Genomic DNA, 8,017 nt, shown 5'->3' on the forward strand with positions numbered 1-8,017 from the left:
CCTCCCCATTCCCTGGCAGTGCTTTCAGGGGCTACAGCCTGGCTCATAAACCACAGGGATGAGGAAGATGAAGAAAAGTGAGTCCTTCTCCTCTCCTGCTACCCTGTTGCCACGTATCAGCCAAGCTCTCAGCATGGCTCTGTGGCTGCCATGGGCACCCGGTGCTGTCCAGGGCCCCAGCCACCCTGCAAAAGGTCCCCGTGCTCCTCAAGTGTGAAAGGACAGGCAGAGATTTGGGTTGAAGACTGCCTTGCTTTCCCCTCCGAGCCTCTCGGTGTCCTGCAGCACCCTGTTCCTTGGGGAGCCTCCCACAGCGGTACTTTTCCATGCACTAAACCAGCACCGTGCTGGGCGCCACCGCAGAGCCGCCGTGTCCCGGCTCGGTCAGCGGGCAGGGCCCAAGCTGCCCCCCTGCGCACAGGGACAGCACATTCCCGGTCCTCGGCGAGGGGCTACCCCGCCAGGCGAGGCTGAAGGCTGCGGCGGGCCCCGGCACGGGGCTGTCTCAAGGCCGCAGTCTCAAGGGCTGGTTGGATCGGGAGCAAGGCCACGCTGCGATAAACCCAAGGGCAGCAACGGCAGCATCCCTGTCTCAACAAACTCACTTTCCCAAATCCAGCATCTCCTTTGCAAAACTCTTCTTTTTTTCTTTTTTAACCCAAACAAGGAGCCAAGCAGAGCTGATGTTACATGGCACAGTTTGAGGCTGGACTTTCCCCCTCCTGGAGCAGGGAGTGCAGGGCCTGGCAGACACAGGCCCCTTGCAAATAGCAGGTGGGTAAGCAGGAAGCCTCCAGAAAAAAAGGTCTCCATTTACGTGTGCTCAGCAGCTAGGGGCTAGTTCACAAGGTGAATTTTCCAGGAACGCAGCCTTTGTAGGGCCTGGGAGATGTCCAGACAGGACATCTCTTGGCCTAGCACAGCTCACATCACCCACAGCATGGATTAGAAGCCACGCTGGCTGTCAGGAACGGGTGCTGAGCATGTGGCAGTGCTCCACATGGGTCCTGCAAACCCAGCTTGGGTACCATCTCTAGAACCTCTTGGGTACGTAGAAGACCAGCCCTTCTGCTCTGGTGGAGCTGCCGCCACTGCTGCCAACAGTAGCAAGAGTCTGGAAACCTTTCTGCCCCRGGGCATAGAGCGTGACCCAGGGTGCGGGCACAGTTGTTGCTGGGCTTGAAGCACTCTCCCYCATGGCCTAGGCCTTTGGGAACTGCAGCATGTCATCCATCACAGCGGCTCCACCTAACYGCTGCCCTGGTGTTGCCTCCAGCAATGAATCCAGCACAGCAAGTCTCAAAAATGAAGAAAAACTCCATCTGGCTTGGCAGCTTCTTCCTCTTGGTTAACCTCTGCAAGGGGGCTTCTCCCTCCTGGGAAGTGCTCTTTAGATTCAGGTGGGTCCTAGGAGGAGCTGGGTAGTGCCCATCTGCCACAGCTACCAGCTGAGCTGCCTGTGAGGTTTCCCCAGGTGCTTTTGGAGACAGCAGAGTTCTGAGGTCCAGAGCTGCATGTCCCGTGCTGAACCAAGGGATGCTGAAGGATCCAGCACAGCTCTTCTCACTCCTGGCCTCGGTGTGTAGCTCTGAGAGCAAAGTGGCACCAGCGCCCAGGGATAGATGCTCTAGGGGCTCAGGACTCCAGAGCATCCGTCTGTGCTCAGCTGGGAAAGAAAACCAGAAGTCAATGGACCCTTGGAGCCAGAGCATCGGATGTGGTTGGCTCACCTGCACACGGAGCAGGAATGTGACCACAATCAGCGGAGCAATCCTTTCTAGGAAGTCCCTTTACCCAGAGGAGAGTGCTATTGTGCTCTTCCACAGCGGKCTCGGTGCTCCACAGGCCACCTGAGAAGGGATTCACCACCACGCCGTGCATGTCCAGCCCGGGAGGTTGTGTCCTCAGTGAAGGCCTCCGCCAGACCATGTTTATTTTCTTTCCCGACYGTTTTTGGCTTTACAGCCTTGGTAACATTTCCAGGATTCCCAGTCTGGCCCCAGGCACACACTGCCCTTGAAAGGCGCCTGAAGAACTTGGCTTGGCCGCAATGCGAGTGAATCATGTCAAAAAAAATACCCTAAGTCCCATCCTGTCCCCCTCATGAGAAGGAAAGAGGAGGAGGTTGCAAGCACAAGGCTTTTTCACGAATGTGRGCAGGCTCAGGGGTCACTGCAGGCCTGCATGAGGCTTGATTGGGGCCCAAGGCTCCTGAAGTGAAGCTGCCATTGGGATGCTCTAGGTGACTGTCCTCCCAGGATYGCTCTGGAGGAGGCTGCTCCCAGCTTGCAGGCTGATTGAGGCTAGTCTTGGTTAYCCCAAGCGTCTCCCTGATGCCACCTTTGCCTGTGTTTGGGCTGAACTTCTGCACGGCTCTGGCTCCAACTGTGTCCTGGCGCGGTCAACTGWGATGACCCATTACATCTGCCCAAAGCTTCCCATGCCTGAGGAGTCCAAGTGCACCTTGCCAGGCTGGTGCATCTCCCCGTCCATGCATCCTCCTGGTTGACTTCTGCTACCACGAGGGGGCATGGCATCCACATGCATGACACCCCAGAGTGACATATGCCTTCATGGCTTGTGTCCCACAGGTCTTCAGGGAATCACATGATAGGCTTCATTTTGCTTGTATCACCTGTGGTACTCTGGAGATGGACAATCCAGGCCTTCAACAAGAAATCCTACAGCCTGATGATCGCTCTTTTGCTCTTAWGATAGTTGAAAGCCACATCCTCTGTCCTAGGTATTCATTCACACAGTTGGACTGGGCTCCCATCTCCCAAGACTCTGCAAACCCACGGGCCTCAGCCTCTACCCTGGACCCTACCTTGGTTTTGCCAGAAGGTCGGTGTGCCTAGGACGCCATGGTCAAGCCCAGCCTGATTTACTGCGACGTTTACCATTCTCTTCTGTAACTGTTCAGCTATTTGACATTAGGGCAACTATAGCAGGGACCTAACGGGATCTTTTACAGAGCTTCTGCTGGAGGATGCCCCCTCTTCCCTTTTCCACCCTAAATTTGTTCTCTGTAAGACCTTTCCATGGGACATTGTTCCAGCTAGAAAGAGCCTTTGCTATCACTCTCCAAAGTGATTGCCCACGTTAGCTCCATCCTCTCTGTCCACAGGGCTATCATCTCAGATACACACCTTGTGGCAGGGGAGCTCATGGTGGTCATACGAAACAAAAAGCAAGTCCTAAGAAGCTTTATACCACCCAGCTGGAGGACACATGTGCCACAGCCTGCCAGAGCAGAAAGGCGAGGTCTATGCTGGTGAAGGAATGMAGGGTAGGCATGTGGGTCTCCTGTCCTGCAAACCTTTCATCTTCAGGCATCGCCCGAGATGAAAATACCCAGGGCACTCTGCAGATGCAAACAGACACACAGGCTGTGCAGACCACAAGGCTCTTCTTAGCTGTTTGGTGTCCTATCAGTCTGCACCTTCACTGTATGGCCCATGGCCCTCACAGTCTTCTTTGCCCATATCAGTGAATGAAGACCACCACAAACCTTGCTCCTTGACYGTCCTTGTTCAACCAGTGCTCTTAGATCTACCTGATCAAATTCTTCACCATGCACTCAGCGAGGGCCTTCATGATGGCCTCCTGATGGCCAAGGCCCTTTGCCCTGCTGTATTCTCACCATGAATTCCATTACGGGCTGCTTTCATGGGAAGTTTCCACTGCTTTTCCTGAGCCCAAGTAGGGAGACCTGTGATCCTGTCTGTGGAAAAAATCTAGACTTTTAAAAGCACGGAAGATCCATCACTCTGTAGGTGTGCTGGGACACACAGGAAGGGCCATTCCTACCAGGCATACTGTAGCTTCACTTTTGTTTATGGGCTGGAGACACCAGAGCATTTTTTGCAACTGCCAGCAAGCCTGGGTCAACTTCCAGATGCCTAATTATAACCTGGCTCCCTAAAATTCCTTCTGCTGTCTCAGCTGGAGGACTCATCCTTTGCCTAGTGTCCCCAGAAGTCTTGAGCAACCCTAGGCTGGCAACCTGCTCTGCTGTGTAATTGCCTTTCCCAACAGCACCGGCATGGAGGCGTAGAATGGAAACCAGGTCAACTTCTGCTTTGACCTACTGCACTCTTCCCTCAAGGCAGAAGAGGCTGGATGTCACCTGGAGCGAGGCATGGCCAATGTCTCCTGGAACTGCCTTGTTGGCCCAGGGGAARCCACATCTGTCCTGTCCCTGTCATGCTAATAGCTAGCCAGAGGCCCCAAAGACAGAAGAAAAGGGAGATGGTGGAATGAGAAGATGAAGGAAAGGTCTTAGCCCTGGGCTTGGCAGGGGGGCTGCCCTAGGGCAGGGGAAGTTTAACTGGAAGTGTCCAGCTTCTTCTCTTCCAGAGGACTGCTTGAGGCCACAGGTTGAGTCAACCACTAGGACCAAAAAAAAAAAAAAAAAAGAAGTTACAAAGGAAAAAGGAAACGAGAAGAATGTTAAGGAAGGGGAGATGCCAAGTTTGGAAAATGTCCTGGGTGGCAAAGTGGGCCTGACATGGTTTCCATGAGCACCCAATGAAATGGGGGTGCAGGACTTGGGTACTCCTGCTGCCTTAGCAGACCAGCAAGGCCATCCAGGAGAAGAAGGCCAATGGAGACTTCCCAGGCACAGGGAGAGGAATGTGGTGCCAGTTTGCTCGGGGAGCTCAGCTTCAGACCTGGGGAACCGCATGAAACCCAGCTGGTGAACAGACTGCCAGGTGGACAAAACCTGGTCAGAAAAGTGTCAGAGTGGGGAATGTAAGACCTCTCCTGGAGCCATGAATCTAGCTGGAAGTGGAACGGTGTTCTGTAAACACCTGTGGATCCCTCACAACTAGACAAACCCAGCAAGGATGAGGAATTTTCTGAAGGTTAGAGGAAATCTGGGGTCAATGCTCAGCTGCATGCTGAGCTACACTTCTATTCCTCAAAGGAGTTTGCTGGATAGAGAGCCTGGAGAGTCCAGGGACCAGAGCTGCTTAGGATGCCCTGCATCCAGGGGCAGTCAGTCCTCAYCAGAGAAGCCAAAGAAAGTGCTTTTGTGTCCCTGAGCCCTCTGATGAAGGGGATGATGGAGAAGCATGAGGGTTTGTGTCCTGTTCCCATAGATGGAAGACAAGAGCAGATCACAGGTCCTCCTGTGGACCTGGGAGGCTGATCTCACTGACACAGCACTGGGCCAGGAGATGCCCAAGGGCTGGCAAATGCCAGAAGCTGTCCCTCTTTTGCTAAAGCCAGATGGGATGTGTCTGTGCCACCATCTATAGCCCAGCACYAGACCCATACAGAGTGGAGGGCTGTGCAGAGAGCCTTGCACTTGTTCCAACCAAGGCAGGTCACAGCACCATCTCTTAAACCTCCCAGATCAACAGGCTGCCCATTAAATGGTTTGAAGACTGGTTACCTGGCGGTTCTCTCGAACCATCTCGGAGCGGCTGGTCTCACCAGCCTTGCTCTCAGTTAAGAAAACTATGTATCAGTGACCTGAGGAAATCAGGCTATCACTGCTGAGGAGGCCTGCTGAGAACCGTAGATCAGGAGGGGGCTGTTCACACAGACACCAGGGTGCATAGGATGCTGAGTACAAAGTCACYTGCATTTTCTGGCACCAGCAAAATGTAAAGGAAGCTGAAAACGGTCCTCAGTCACAACCCAAGGACGTCCCTTTGAAGCAAGGCCTGAAAGGGGGCAGAAGAAGACCCATTTCCAGCACCCCGCTTGCCCTCTCTGGACACCAGGTGATGGTCAAGGGGGTCTCCACTGCTCTTTGCTCCAGGACAGCTGTTCCTGGGGAAAGAACATATCCCCTGGTCCATGAAAGCGACCAAGTGCTGCCACAGGTGTCCACCAAAGCCAAATAGACACAAGTGCACCATTAGGGACTCACCTGGGTGGTGTTTCCTGAGGAGATAACAGCCATGAAAGAAGGACTTGCTGTTTTGGAAAAGGTTAAGTGCCTATGGGAGCACATCACTATGAATCACATGGCTCATGGGCCTCAAGCCCCTGGAAATGGCTCATGGCACTTTGAAAACAATGCAATGAATCTTCTGCAGATGAGATTAGGGAGGGGAACAATTATCTCCAAACCTGTTAGGCATGGGAGGCTCCGCCGAGCTATAGGAACAGCCTAGGGCAAGGGGAGCCCGGAAAAGCGGCGAACCCCTATGGGGCTCTGCACATGCACTTGTCCTTCAGCCCCAGGAAGGGTGTGGGAGGTGGCAGCCACCAACCCGGCCCCACTTCCAGTGTGAAGAAGGCCAGCTCTAATTAGCAAATTAGGTAAGGAAGACATCAAGTAGGTCGAAAGGTAATGGGGCTACCTGTGGTGTTTCCCAACACGGTGGAGCGGTTGGGAGGCATCCTCTGGTGCTGAACAACGGGAAGATGAAGGTAGCTGGGCACTSTCCTCAAAGCACTAGCTACCAAGCTGCCCTTGACCACATGTCAGTCCCTGGCTTCTTAAGAGAGAGCTGGGGAATGGCCAGAGTGTGCAAAGGATTTTCCCTTTCCACAAGTCATCTTTGGACGTCCCACAAGGAGAGCCCTTGCCCAAAGGTAGGACAGACTGAGAGCGCGTGATGCTCTCTTGAGAGACCAGGTTTCACATTGGCTAGCCCCCAACCTGGCCTTTCTAAGACCTCAAGTGACACCACACAAAGTCTTATAAAAAACTGTCTTAAGAGTTAGCTGGACCAATGGAAATTTGCCCCAAAATATCATTCTTCCCTTTGGATAATGACCTTTCTTCAGTGAGATTCTTCTTTCAGTTTTGCTGAAGTTTCTTTATTGAGAAACTGGGAATCTTCTGCATATTGCTACTGGGTCCACCTTGGACCTCCCAGTTGCCAACTGGAGAATTGCAAAAATGCTCCAAGGCTCCCAAACACACACACAGAATGGTTAAGGTTGGAAGGGACCTCTAGAGATCACCTAGTCCGACCCCCCTGCTCAAAAGGACAGCAGTGCTGGCACAGCCTGCACAGTCTCTCCAGAACATGGACACACTGGCTAGAATGGGAACTCTCCAGCCAGAGCTAAGGCTGGGGCTAGCCCGTGGCAGGAACGAGAGTGTGCAGGACTAGGAGAGCAGCCTCACTGCGGATGTGCTTGGGTGGCATCTGGGCTGCCCTTGTGGGATGTTCCACCAAAGCCCCCATCCTCCTGCTCCGTGGCAGCTCCAGGAGCTGTCCAGAGCTGTGCCATACACGTCTGGTCTCGCCGTTGGGGACCACACATCCAGCCATCACCCAGCTCCTGCCACAGCATTCCTGGCTGCCCCACCRCCCCCTGACAGCCCCACAGCTGCTCCCATCTCCTCCCGAGGATGTCAGGGTCCCACGTGCACCCCTTCCYTGTGCTGCGTTGCTCACTGCGGGTCGGCGCTACTGCTCTGCTTGGCCTCGGAGGCCTTTGGGGCTAAGCCAGCTACTCAAGAGCAGCCAGGGGCAGATGGAGCCATAGAGATTCATCATCTTCACCAGTGCTCTGCAACCGAGACCTGAGCGCCCCAGGAGCAGGGAAGAAGCGATACCCACATCCTTGGTCGGAGCTGTGAGGGTAAAACCAAGCACTGCCATGCTTAGGACCAAGGTCTGCTCCATTTCACCATGATGGACTGCACGGTCCCAGCCCACAGCTGCTCAGCACGGACCAGGCACCTCTGTGGTCCAGCCCAGCGTCCTCTGCACCCCCAACCCACGTCCCATTCAGGCAGCAGAAAGGTCCTACGACCCCTAGCAGGGTGAGTGAGGGCAGAAGTACCCACACCAGCGCACACGGCCATAATGCAACGTCCTCACGGGAGAAGACGTGGCCAGGGACCAATCCCTATCCTCCTGCCCCAAGAATTCCATCACGTTGAAGAATGTGATGGAATACCAGCAGGAGAGCCCACAGCCATGGTGTCGGGAACATCTCTCCTCGACCTTACCAGCATTCCCTGAATTCCCCTGCCTGGAAGAGCAGGGCTGTGCACAGAGCCGGGTCCTACCACCACACCCCGGAAAAACCACCCCAG

Source organism: Nothoprocta perdicaria, unplaced genomic scaffold (assembly GCF_003342845.1).
Source record: "Nothoprocta perdicaria isolate Ctin4 unplaced genomic scaffold, notPer1 scaffold_143, whole genome shotgun sequence".
Taxonomy (NCBI): Eukaryota; Metazoa; Chordata; class Aves; order Tinamiformes; family Tinamidae; genus Nothoprocta; species Nothoprocta perdicaria.